The 13,134-nt window shown below is 52.3% G+C and overlaps 1 long non-coding RNA gene across 1 annotated transcript; it reads left to right on the forward strand.

Moving 5' to 3' along the window:
- Positions 1 to 4,650: 4,650 nt before the first annotated feature.
- Positions 4,651 to 7,575, forward strand: LOC121103084. Its single transcript, XR_005835216.1, has 2 exons — positions 4,651 to 5,973; positions 6,405 to 7,575. It is a non-coding gene; the product is annotated as an uncharacterized LOC121103084 (long non-coding RNA).
- Positions 7,576 to 13,134: the final 5,559 nt, after the last annotated feature.

Here is a 13,134-nt window from a genome sequence, read left to right on the forward strand (position 1 = left end):
TTTTAGCCAGGCTCTGACGGCTCAGCCGAGGACACTGCCTCATGTGACCAAGTGACTGAGTTCTGGCCAACGACGGGTGAGTGGAGCAGCGTGCTTAACATCGCCGGGCTCCTCTGAAGGACGTGCCTGTGCCTGCTGATTCTTTGACTCCCCCTTTCCTGATGGCCGGAGTGCAGAGGTCCTTGTCTGTGTGGAGCTGGGCAACACCCTTGGGATGGCAGGACAACAAAACAGAAGGAGCCTGGGAGTCCCTACACTTCATTGCCATTAGACCAGCCCTGGTTCGTGGGAGGGAAATGAAATGCTGTTTTGTTTAAGCCTTGTATCCTGGGGTCACTTCTTAAAACCGCCTATCCTATCTCCTAACTGAGACAGTCTCTGGGCTTCTCAGGTCCCCCTGGAGGCGCCCAGTGTGGACACATTGCTGGATCCTTCTAGGGATATTTCATGCGTGGACTAACATGTATATACATACATGCATGCATATATACACACACATACACACAGACATACGTATATATAGCCCCTTGTCCTTTTTTATATAAAGGATATTGTACCAAACAGCTGATTTTTTGAAAAGGATTTATTTATTTATTTGGGGGGGGCATGCAAGAGGGAGAGAGAGAGAATCTCAAGCAGACTCCCTGCTGAGCATGAAGCCCACTGCGGGGCTTGATCCCAGGACCCTGAGATCACAACCTGAGCCAAAACCAAGAGTCAGACACTCAACTGACTGAGCCACCCAGGTGTCCCCCAGACAGCTACTTTTTGAAGAGGCTGAGCCCCATTTGAGAAGGAGGATTGCTGGTGACCGCCGCCAGCCCGGCTTCTCTTCTGTGCTGGCAAAATGAGCTCTCTGCCTGCGAACGTGCACACTGCCTCCCTGGTGAAACCCAAACCCAGCCCACTCTGAGACCGTTTCTTACCCAAGCATGTCCCTCAGGTGACTCATGACTCCTTCCGCTCTAAAAAAAGAGGTTTATTGAAATCTTGTAACCACACAGAATAATCTTTGTGAGAAGTTCCAGTAAATTCGTTTTCCCCCATCTTGCGTCTTTCTGGAGTCTGCGTGGTAGGAGTTGTTGCTCCGGTGGCCACCCAGCGGGCCCACCTGTGATCCCAGCCCTGGTGCTGCCTACGGCAGCTCCGAGTGTCGATGATTCAGCTGAAGAATGAGCTGACTCTTGAAGGCCTGCTCGAAAGCTCTTTTCCCTCCATCCATCTTCCCCTCCCCCACTGCCACTCGTGTGCTGGGTTCCAGTGCTCCGAATCCATCTTGTGAGAGAAAGCACTGGAAATGGGACAGCATCCACTCTGAACTTTCTACTTCTACCATTTCTGAAAAGAAGGAAGAAGCCAGGAATCCACCAAGGTTGGTGGGAAAGAGAAAAGGTTTGTGGGTTGGGGGGTGAGGTGGACAGGATCAGTCTCAGAGCAGGGGCTGCTTCCTGTGCAGCCTTGGCCACCACGGAACTGTCAAATTTGTGTCTTCCTCTTTTTCCTCACACCTTCTGTCTGACCCTGCCCAGCTCACAACTACACCCTCCACTCACAAGGGACGCTTAGGAGCATAGGAACTTCTTGTGGATTGGATATCCTTTTTAAAATTTTATTTTTCAAATAGGTAATACACTGAAAGAATCCACAAATAGTACAGCAACTATGGGAGACAGCATGGAGTTTCCTCAAAAAATTAAAACTAGAACTGCCATGTGATCCAGCAACCCCACTTCTGGGTATGTATCAGAAGAAAATGGGGGCACCTAGGTGGCTCAGTCGGTTAAGTGTCTGCCTTCGGCTCAGGTCATGATCCCAGGGTCCTGCTCAGCCGGGAGCCTGCTTCTCCCTCTCCCCCTGCTCATGCTCTCTTGCTCTCTCTCTCTTCTCGAGGGGATATCTGCCATATTCATTGCAGCATTATTCACAATAAGCAAGATGTGGACACAACCTGAATGTCCTTCAACAGATGAATGGGTAAAGAAGATGTGAGACATACATATGATATATGTATGTAAGATTGATGAGTTATATTATCCAGCCATGAGAAATGAGGAAACCCTGCCATTCCCAAAAACTTGGATGAAACTTGAGGGCATTATGCTAAGAGACATAAGCCAGACAGAGAAAGACAAATTCTGCATGGTATGTATTTCATATGTAAATCATATGTATGTGGAATTTTAAAAAACCAAATTCGTAGAAGCCAAGAATGGTAGTGGAGGGGGTGGGAAAGGAGGATGGAAGATACTTGTCAAAGGAAGATAATGATCTCATAACTTCCGGTTTGGAGGGTCTAACGTACAGCATGGTGATACAGCTAGTAATACTGTAGGACGTACTTGAAAGCCGCTACGAGAGTAAGTCTTAACCTTTCTCACCGCATAAGGAAATGATAGTCACGGGAGGGCCTAGCTGGTGCTATGGAGGCACGAAACATTTTTGCCAGCGTTCTCTTGACGGATACCTGACCCTCAGGACAAACCTGTGGAAGGGCTCCAACCGGCTCACAGGCGAGCAGGGCACCTTGAGCACACACACGTGCTCATAAACCCAGGAGGACCCCCTGGGGTTTTTCTCCGCCCTCCTGCCGGTCACCAAGGGGTTAAGCCTCAGCTGACCCTCCGTGGTTTCAGCCAGGACTCCAAAGCCCTTAATCGTCAGGGGCCAGGGCTGCTGGCTCAACACTTAACAGCAATTAGCCTGCATTCCAGGCAGCATTGTTACCCGGCCTGGCTTCCTCCATCCTCCAAATTCACATTTACCGAGCCAAGCGCCGGTTAATGGGAAGGGCAGTAGAAAGAAAGGCCGCACACCTCCCCCGCCTAACTTAAGCTCGAAAGAAGCCATTAATTAACGGGACCCGCTGTCGTTAATTAACCGGACGCGGCGCGACGGCGCTGGTGTTCGGGGCTGGCCTCTTTGCCCTCCCCTCGCCGGCACCGCCCGCAGCCTGTGAGCCCCGCTCCAACAGAACGCCCGCCGTGATCCGGGGCCTAAGGGATTCCTGGAAACGCTCTGCATATTGGCTGGGTGGGGAAACTGAGGCTGAGACGAAAGCAGAGGGCTGCGTGGCTCCGCGGGGTCAACAGTGAGCCGCTCCCCGGCCTGCCCTGCCCCTCGGTCCACCTGCCAGGTGCACCTGCGGTCTGAAGTGCCCAGCCGCGCCCTCTCTGCGCCTGGGGGCCAGCTGTGTCACCGTTCACAGAGAGAGCTGTGTCGCCGTTCCTGCAGAGCGAGAAGCTTCGGTGGACGGCAGCGCCAGTGTCCGCAGACAGCCTGTTCTCCCTGCCTCCCTGGCCCGGCAATCTTGGGGGGGGTTGGGGGTCCTTGCAGACCTTCCTCCCCAAAATCTCCGCCGTCAGCTCCCAGGTACCGCCTGTCTGAATCCTCAGCCTCTCTCCATCCCAGCTCTTCTTTCCGGCTCACCGCTCACTTCGGAGGATTCTATGCAGGGGGTCCTCCACCGGCCTGGCAGGCCTTTCCTGCGCCCCCCTTCCTCCTGCCTCTTCACAGCGACTGTTTACAAGTTCCTGCCTTGCGTTAATTCCCTACCCCATCCCTCCATGTCCTTATCAGAGGGCCTCACCTCCCGCCCCAAGAGGATAGACAGGGAGGGGTGCGGCTTCTGCTTAGCGTCTCTTCCTCCTGCTGGGGCTCAGCTGCCCTCCCTGTTAACTGAAGGCTGCACTGTAGTTGTAGAGGGGTCCTGAGGCCCCTCCCTGGGCCCAGGGTCTGCGTGCCCTCGGGGATCTCCTTCCTTACTCCTCTGTCTCAACCCTCTCTCTCTGTGCTGGTTTCTTCCCCCACTTTGCAATACTCCCAGTGATCCAGGAGACCTGGTCCTGGTCTTAAGTGCCCCGCAGCGCCCCACAGGGCCAGCCCCCCCTCTCCGTCTCCCTGGCTGTGCCGTCTGCACCCTCTGCACAGAGTCTCGCCTTCCACCCACTCCTATTCGCCCCACAGAAACGCTTTCCCAAGTTCAAAATAACCTCCTTGTTCCTAAATTCAGAAGACACGTTTTAGGGTTTTAAAAAAATAGGATCTTTCTATATAATTTTCTACCGTTGATCACTGCCTCCCTGCTTCCTGAAACTCACTCTCCCTTGGCTTCCATGAAACCTCTCTTCCCTTTACAGGCGTTCCCTTCTGCCTGTCCCCTCCGGCCCTTTCTCTCCTCATCAGGCATCCTCCTGGGAGCCCTGTCCACTCTGGTGGCTTCCATTACCAACTAAGCGATGGTGATGACGATGATGGCGAGGACTTCCGAACCCTTTGGAGTCCAGAACTACTCCTGAGCATCAGGCTCCCGTCCAACCACTTGGGAGACCATCTTACTTGGGAGTCTTACAGGCATCTGGCGCTCACAGCGTTCCAGATAAGCTCATTGTTTTCCCCTTGTCTGCTTCTTCCTGGGGCTTCCCGTCTCATTGAAAGGGTCACCATGCACATGGGAGTCATCCATCCCCTCATCTCTCATGTCCAATCAGCCAGTCAATTAATCATCAAGGCCTATACCTTTGATCTCCAAGGGGCCTCTGTATTCCTACTGCCATTACTTTAGCGGTGACAAATTCCAGCCTTGTTCCCCTACTGCCAGAATGATCTTGCTAAACCCATAGTTTATCAAGTCACACCCCTCAGTGGCTCAGCAACGCCCTCAGGTCAAAGGTCAAATTCTTCAGAACATCCTACAAGCCAGACTCCCCAAGACCACCAAATGGAGTTTCATGTTAGGAGAATTCAGGGACTAGGACAAGAGTTCTCATTGTGGGCTCACTTCTCACCGTTTTAAGCTCAAACATCCCTTCAACAATGTTAGTTCTTAGAACTTTGATATCTACTTCCTGATTTAGGTCTTGAAACACCTCCATGAGGCAGGTGTTATTGTTCCCGTTTTACAGATGAGAATCATCGCACCTCACACAGCCCAAGGTCACAAAATAATCAAGGCAGGATTTGAACACCGGTCTGCGATTTCCTGTGCTCTTTCCGTGACCCCAGAGGAGGGGGCTTCCAGGGGCTCAGAGACCACTCTGACCATGCCCTAGATGTCAGAGACCTTCTCACATTGCAAGCCTCTTCTCCTGTATGCCACTGTACCTGGGGCCTGAGCCCCCGCCCTGGGCTCTGGGTCCAAGAGAACCTGCTCTCACACGTGGTCTCAGATGGCACAGGGGTGACAGACGAGCGGAGGATCAATAGCCATCTGTCCAGGCTCCACTGACAAGCTGATCTTTTCAGTAAACATTTCATTAGCTCCTGCCAGGCTGCTCGCACCTGCTGACAGGAGAGGCAGGATGGGGTGGCGGTGGGGGCCTTCTGCTTTATAATAGGTGCAGATGTCAGCAGGGGTCTCCTGGCCCCTGAGATCCAGCTAGGCCACGCGCTCACGCTGCTGGAATCCCAATCACCCCCCCAGGATTTTGTGGATTCCCAGAGACTCCTGTTCCGTTTCCTCGGGCTTTCAGGACCGGCCATCTAAAGGAGTCTTCCTACAACTTCTGCTTGCCCGTCATAATACTCGCACTGCTGCTGTCAGCCAGGTTAATGCAAGCAGCAAGCACCTAGTAAGCACCTGCTCCATGCTGGCCGCAGGCAGGCTGACTTACACGCCCCGTTAGCTTCGGTAGACCCCACAGTCCTACGAGCTAGGGGCTGTGGTACTCCCCGCGTTGGGCAGGTAAGCAGACAGTCTCTGAGACGGTTCATGGAGTAGTAGAGGCTAGATCCTGGGTTTGTCTGCCTCCAAAGCCCCGGCTCCTACCCCACCCCACCCCCCCGCGCCCCATAGTGCTTTGGAATTTGTAGAATTATGTGGCTGACTCTGACTCCCCCACCAGACTGGGAGCTCTGCAGAGGCAGGGAGCATGGCTGACCGCTTCACCACTAGGTCCCCAGGACAAGGAGGTTGTAAAAAATAATGCAGGGCGTGCTACATGACTTTAAGCCTTGACCGCTCCCCAGCCCGTGGAGGTAAGAAGCTGGTTTTTGTTTGTGTTTCTTTCGCTGGGGGGAGTGGTGTTTGTTCTTGCCATGCAAAATTTAATCTCCTGGGCTGCTTCAGAGGAAAACTGCTTCCTGCACATACTCGAGTTTGGGTGACTTCTCATTTTGCTCACCTGCTCCGTTTCTTCAAACCCAGCCATGTCCAGAAAACGACCTTTTGCTAGCCGGTGACCCCTCTTTCCCACTGCTATAAATAAGCCACTCCAGTTTTGCATGTGGGGGTGTTTCTCGTTTGCAGAATTCTATTTGGTGGCCTTCTCTCCACTTCCTCATGCATTCTTCCTGTTCAGTTTCCCACCTTATTTCCCCGCTTTGGGCAGCCCTTACAAACAATTTTGGTTCCAGAATTTTAAATGTCTCCAGGTTTAATAAAAATTGTTGCTTTGGGTGGTTTCCAGGAAGAGAAAAGGGAAATATTGCTATGCCCTGAGGTGACTTCATGGGGACTGCGGGTGCGCCTGTCTCCGGGGACAGCCCAGCTGTGTGCGGGCGTTTAGGAATGAGGCTTACCAGTACCAGGTCTGTCGGGTCTTCCCAGGGCTGGGAGAGGACCCAGCCAGGACCGTCAGCGTCGGACTCCCAAATGGTCTCAAATGCTGCACGGCAAGGCCCCCCTCGGCCATGCTGTTGGAAGAAAAACAGAAAACACTGATGGGCTAAAAGCAACAATTGAAATCACCGATCCCGTTTCCACCTGGAGAAAACCACTGTCGAACGTGACATGCCGGTTTCAAGCCTTCAGACTGTTTTCTGTGCCTCTAGATGCAAGAAAGCAGTGTTCTACCTGGTATGTGATTTTGAAACCAGATATTCTTATTTAGCAGTATACGACGAATGTTTCTATTTCCATGTGGCGTTCTGGTGTGCACCAAGCACCAAGCACGATTTATTGAGCGAGTCCCCTATTGACATGCACCGTTTTGAATCTTTTAACTTTGTATAAAGTGCTGCATCGAATAGCCTTGGATGTATGTTCCTGTGTACTTACCTGAGCTTGTTCCCTAAGGCAGGGCTTCTGGAAGGGACCAGTCATTCCTGTTGGGCTGATCAGCATCCTTGGCCTCTATGCACGAGAGGCAGTAGCTGCCCCCCGCCCCCGTATCCTGACAAGTAATATCCACAGATTGCTAAGTGCCCCTGGGTGACAAAACAGCCCCTGCTTGAGAACCACTGCCCCCGGGATAAAGTGACAAGGTTAAAGGACATGCATATTTTAAGACTTTTGTTATCTGCTGACAACTTGCCTTCGAAAAGTTGCACGATTTATTCTCACCAACAGGGGATGGGGGTGCCCGATTCACCCCCCTTGTGAATATGTGCTTTACCATCAGACACCGCTCTACCCATCTCAAAAGACAAGACATTCTCTGAGTGTGTGATATATTTTCCCATGTTTTATTTCTAGAGTGAGGTTGAGCATTGCAAAGACCACGTTGATGACGCTGGCTAGCTGCTGTTTCTGCGGCCAACAATCTTGCCTTACAATTGACTATTTTTGCTTTTGGGGTGCTCATTTTGTCCCTGATTTTCCGTGTCATCTGTTAACATATTAAATCAAATGTGCATATCGATCCTAGCTTGCTGTCTGTCTTTATGTGTTGATATTTGTGGTCGTGTTTGCCTTGAAATCCTTATGGATCCGGCGGCGGCAGATTCCCCAGGAGAGCGTCCTTGCGCATTCGCCTCACGGGGGCTCTAACCGCGTCCCTGCGGGTGCACCTGCAAACTGTCCCTGCTTTGCCTGCGGGAGGACCCTATCTGGGTGGTGCTCTTTAATACCAAGATCGACTGGATGTTCCTTCTGTGTGTGAGTGAAAAGTTCTTGCTCTGCAAACCAGCTCGTCCGGAGGCAGCCCTGCTCTGGGAGGACTGACGGGGGGGGCCTGACCATAATTAGTTCAGCTTAATTATTGCCAATCTGTACCCTCGCAGCAGCGAGGGGGGCCTCTTTTCCCTTAAGCCAGGGCCTCTGGAGGTTTCTTTTATGAGCTCTGAACCCTGAGGGAAGACTTCAAGTAATGAATTTTCCTGTAATCAGATTTGAGGGTTTGTTCCCTGAGCCATGCAGTCAATTGGAGAATTGAGCCCTGACTGGTTTATTTGGCCAAAGGAGGCCGAAGACGAAGCATGGGGCGCCATGCTTATTGATAAGGAGAGGCTACCGTCTGGGGGCTGTGCAGAAAGAGTGGGGTCCACTTTGGTGTCGAGTATCAGGGATAAGATTCTGATTATCCTTGAGTAAAACCTTGTGAGATTTGCCTTCAACTTCCCCGCAGCAGTAACCCGTTGGTCCAGGTTTCTAAGTACTTAATGTGTTCAGTGTTCATTCAGCGTGCATTCACGTGTCCGTGCATTTCCTCAATCACCAGGAGCCACTGGGAATGTGGAATGTGTGACACCAGGCTCCTGCCTGTCTTTAGGGGCGAGCAGGTGGCCTGTATTATTGGGAGAAAATAGACTTTCTGTGTGGGTTTGGAATGTACGTTGGGGTCACACTGTGAACAGTGAAGAGGCCTTGCGGCGAAGTTAGTGAGGCCGGCTCAGGAAGAGGAGGAGAACAGGCAGGAGTGCAGGCGACTGGTGATGTGTGCACCTCTCGGCCACCAGGCACTCACCAGACTCGAGTCCCTTCTCTCAGGAGTCTCCCATGTGCGTCTCTTGGAGAGTGCAACAGCCTCACCAGGTCTGATCCTGAAGAAAGTTCCTTGCAAATGGACTTTCAAAGAACAAGACAGGAAAAGTAAAGACCTTTTTTTGTGTGAGGTCACGTGGCCAGGGGCAAAGGGGAACTCCAGTGGATCTCCCTTTCTGTCTAGGCAGGTGCCTATATGGCCAACGGGAGCCTGCTCCACGTGGTAGGGCCCGGGGGGCGCTAACAGCTGAGCAGCCCAGCCCAGAAGCTCCATGGGCTCCTGGCCCTGGGAGGCAGCTAAGTGGGAGAGAGGACATAGGTTGCAGAGGGGACCCTTCTGCTGTCTGATCCATCCCTGGAGTGAAGCCTGTGTATCTGACTCTTGAGTTTGCTCAGCTCTAGATTTTCTTTACAATTGTCTGATTTTCCTTGCCTTTTCAGCAAGTCCCATTGGTGATACAAGGGAATGCTTGAGATGGAGTTTCTATGTAGCCCCCCTCGTCTCAGGAGCCACTCACCTGGTTTTACACAGGAATGCAGTTTACAAAACTCTAGAAAAAGGTGTTCTAAAGACAGAGATTCCAAAAGGGAAGTTTGGTTCAGAACGATGTGAAGCTCTCAGAAATGTCATTCTGAGTTGATTCCATTCTGTACTTAATTTCAATGGCGGAGAAAAGGGAGAGGCAGACAAAGACACAGGCATGGCTGCACAGGAGACAGCTGAGGCCAAGCCACTTAACCGCCTCGGCCAAAGATGGGGTAAGAACACACACACACACACACACACACACACACACACACACACACGCAGGCACAGCAAGGACACGTAGAGACATGGTCAGGATGGCCGCCCAGCATCGCTGAGATTTGTGAAAACGGCAAAAAGGTTTTGATGGTTCTGCTCTCTGTGAATTCAAAATTGCATTTAACGGCTGGTAATAAGAGACTTGAAAAGCAATGGCTTAAACCAAAGAGGGGAGCATCTTTTTCTCTTAGGTAGCACAGAGCCACTCTGGTCGCTTCACAATGCCATCCAAATCTGCCTTCTGCAATACCATCCTCACTTACTGAGTGGCTTCCATCCATGATTTCACCTCATGGCCCAAGATGGCTTCCAGTGCTCCTACTATATCTGTGTTCCAGGCAGGAAGAAGAGGAAGTGAGGAAGAGCAAAAAGGGTGCCTTCCAAATGTGTAAGTTCCTTTTAAAGTAATTCCCCAGAAATCTCCCCAGTGACTTCTGCGTGTATCTGATTGACCACTTCATTTGCAAAGGAGGCTGAGAAATGTGGTTTTATAGTGAGACACATGGCCTCATTCAACACTATGGGGATTCTGTTACTAAGACAGCAAAGAGACTAGGCCATGGGGAGGCAACTAGCAGTTTCTGAACTAGCAAGCTCAAGGAAGACAATGAACAAACAAGGAAAAGCTCCTTCCCTCCCTTTAATTTGGGATATGGCGCACTGTTAATAGGCAATAGAAACCTCTAGCAAGTTTTTTTTCACCCTCCCCTTAAACGTTAGAGGACCCAGGGAAGTCTGACAGAGCAGCGGTCAAAATGATTTCAAGCTCCAGCCCCCTGGATATGTTTCAGTGCAGGGCAGTGAAAAGGACCGAGACATCCTGGAGAATTTGACGAGGGAGGGTCTCGAATGGGAATCCCATTTTCTGAAGAGTGTTCCACAAGCCGTTGCCCCATGTCACGTGAAGATATGGCTCCCTGGTCACAAGCTTGGGAGACTCTGGTTTAAGCCAATTAATTGCAGAAAAATTTGGCATCATAAACATGCTCTACTTACTTTGTGCTTTTTTGTTTTTCTTTCTAAAAGGGAGTTTTTCCAAGCTGATGGGATCACGGGAGCTGCTTCTTGCAGAGCACCTATGGGACAAGTGTTCCAGAGTAAACATTTGGGAAGCAGCAGGGTGGTCAGAAGCTGCCTGCTTACCCGCCAGGCTCTGGCCTCCCGGGGACGGCCCGCACCAGAATCATCTTCGCCCCACTCCAGGCCTACTGAGCCATAATCTTGGGCCCTGGCTTGGACCTCTGCCTTTTTCCAAGCTCTCCCGGTGATTCTCAAAACTCACGGATGTTTGAGGGCCACTAGATGACAGAGCTGAGCCTCCACTTTACAAATGCTATGACTTGATGACTTTCCCTCCAGCTAGCTCCTCCCGGCCCCCTCCCGACTCACTTCTCTCGTCGCCCTTTGGTACCTGGATAATTTCCTCGGCTCTGTGCGCGGCAGCTCGCGTTTATCTTTATTGCCGTTCTCCTTATTGATTTAGGCCCATCTCTGCAATTCGTCAAGCTTGGATCGTATTTTAATCTTGTCCTCCAAAGTAGCTAAGATCCCTTCCAGCTTTGTGTCGTGCGGACATCTGATTAGCTGGGTCTCGATTCCATCCTTCAAGTCATTAATGAAAATATTAAATGGTGCTGGGTTAACACGGCGGTGTTCAGGGTTCTCAGGAGATGGACGGCTCCTCTGACGGCCACTGGTCTCTCCTCGGTGCCGGCAGACCTTGGCGATCACGACCAGTGTTGCTGTTATAGATTATTGCCGCCTTTACCAGTCCACGCAGGGAGGGCGCATCTATGTAGAGGAAAAAAGAACCTCTTAATTCATTGATTAATTCAATACACGTTGAGCCACAAATGTCTTTAAGGCCTACAATATTTTTCCTCCCACACCAATGGCATGCTGGCTGCGGGCTGAAGAAGCTTATCCCCAGTGCGTGCATTAGAAAGATCAATCTTTATGTAAAAGGCAGCTCAGCTCCGTCTTTGAGAGACACGATTCTGGGCCGAGCCAGGCTCCCGACAAGTACTTATACATAGTGATGCGGGAAGAGCTCGCTTTTCCAAACCATTCTTACGTTCCTACATGCCAGCCACTGTTCTCGCCCCTTCATAGGTTACTGGGTCCGCAAAACAACCCTGTGATGGGAGCGCCGGTGTTATCACCCTTTTCTGGACGGGCTGTCGGAGACACAGAGAAATGGCATAACACGTTTAAAGCGCCAGAGCTGGCGAGTGTCAGAGCAAGAACTCAGATGGGGGCAGCCTGGTTCCCGCACCCAGACTCGGGCCCACCATGCTGCGTAGTTGCAGCGAGGGAGCGAGTAGGTGGGAAAGGCCTACCCAGGGCCCAGAACCCGGTGGTTATCAGCAAGACTGACCGTGCCGTCAGTGGGTTTCCATCCGTTGTCTCACTTAAGGTTTGGAAACGGTCAGTCGGTATGAGCTGCTCCTATTGTATAGACGAGAAGACAGGCACAGAGCTAACCCCCCGAATCCATCCCGGGGCCTGCCGACTCGCTCTCCCGAGGCTGGCCCGGAGGACACCTGCCAAATACGCGGCTCTGAGGACTCCTTGGAGAAGTGGGGGACATGCAGGGCAGGTGGCTTGTTCAGTCCTCCCCACCCTCCCCAGATGTTCTCTCTGTGGCCTCATCCTCAAACCTGTAGCAGAGCGGGACTGGGCTGAAATTTTCTCTTTCAGCAAACATGCTTGCTCACCCCAAGCTGGGCCTGGCCTCATTCTGGGAGCCAAATAAGACGACTCCCTGCCGTCAGAAGTTTAAAGTTGAGCAGACATCAGCTACAGTCCCTGCTCACCCTGACCCGTGGCAGAGGTGGAAACAGAGGTGTCACCAGCTGTCACCTGCTCTGGGAGAGTGTGGGGGGAGGGGGGGAGGCTTCCTGCAGGGGACGGCAAGAGCTGGGCCTTCAGGTCGGGTTTCAGTGGCAAATGAGGGGCAGGCAGGTTTGGTTCTGAGGGGGACTGACACCTGGCGAGCACTGGAGCACCCCCCCAGACGAGCACCTGCCCAAGCAACAGGCAAGCCACGTCTTCACGTCAGTCCCCAGACTCAGCCCCGCAGCCAGGCCTCAGCGGCTCTCTCCTGAGCTGATGTCCATCTCCTCTGTCAGTGGAGCCACGGCAGCAAAGGCCAGGCCCCCCAGGATAAAAACCTGTCCCCCCCACTCTCCGGAAGCCAGTGAAGGAGGCATGGAGATGGTGTCTTTGTTCTCCCAGTCGGCGATGAAGCACTTTGCCCTTCAGCCACCAGAGGGCGACAGTCGCCCACACATGGGATATTTCCGCAGGGACCCGGGGCATCCCCTGTGCATCTGGGAGGCTGTGGAAGATGCCTTTGTTAAGGAAAGTTGGTGGGGACCCCCTCCCCGGGCCCAACTCCCTGAGCTTTTAAACGCTTTCAAAGAGGTGTATTCCAATCCCAGCGAGCAGTCTAGTTTAGGGATAGTACCTTAGGAAGCCGGGCACTTGATCCGGGGAGACCAGAAGACTGGTTCTCACATGGGCTCTGACACTCCCCAGCCTCAGTGGTCTGGTCTGTAAAATGGGGTGGCTCACGTGACAGGAGGGAAGGAAGTGAGGGGGCTCTAAAGGACATGATGCGTGCAGACAAGAGGTTCTGATCACAGCTTCTCCTGCTGGTGGCTGTGCCAGGACCCTGCCGGTAGTGGAG

This window comes from Ursus maritimus, unplaced genomic scaffold (assembly GCF_017311325.1).
Source record: "Ursus maritimus isolate PB19 unplaced genomic scaffold, ASM1731132v1 scaffold_17, whole genome shotgun sequence".
Classification (NCBI taxonomy): domain Eukaryota; kingdom Metazoa; phylum Chordata; class Mammalia; order Carnivora; family Ursidae; genus Ursus; species Ursus maritimus.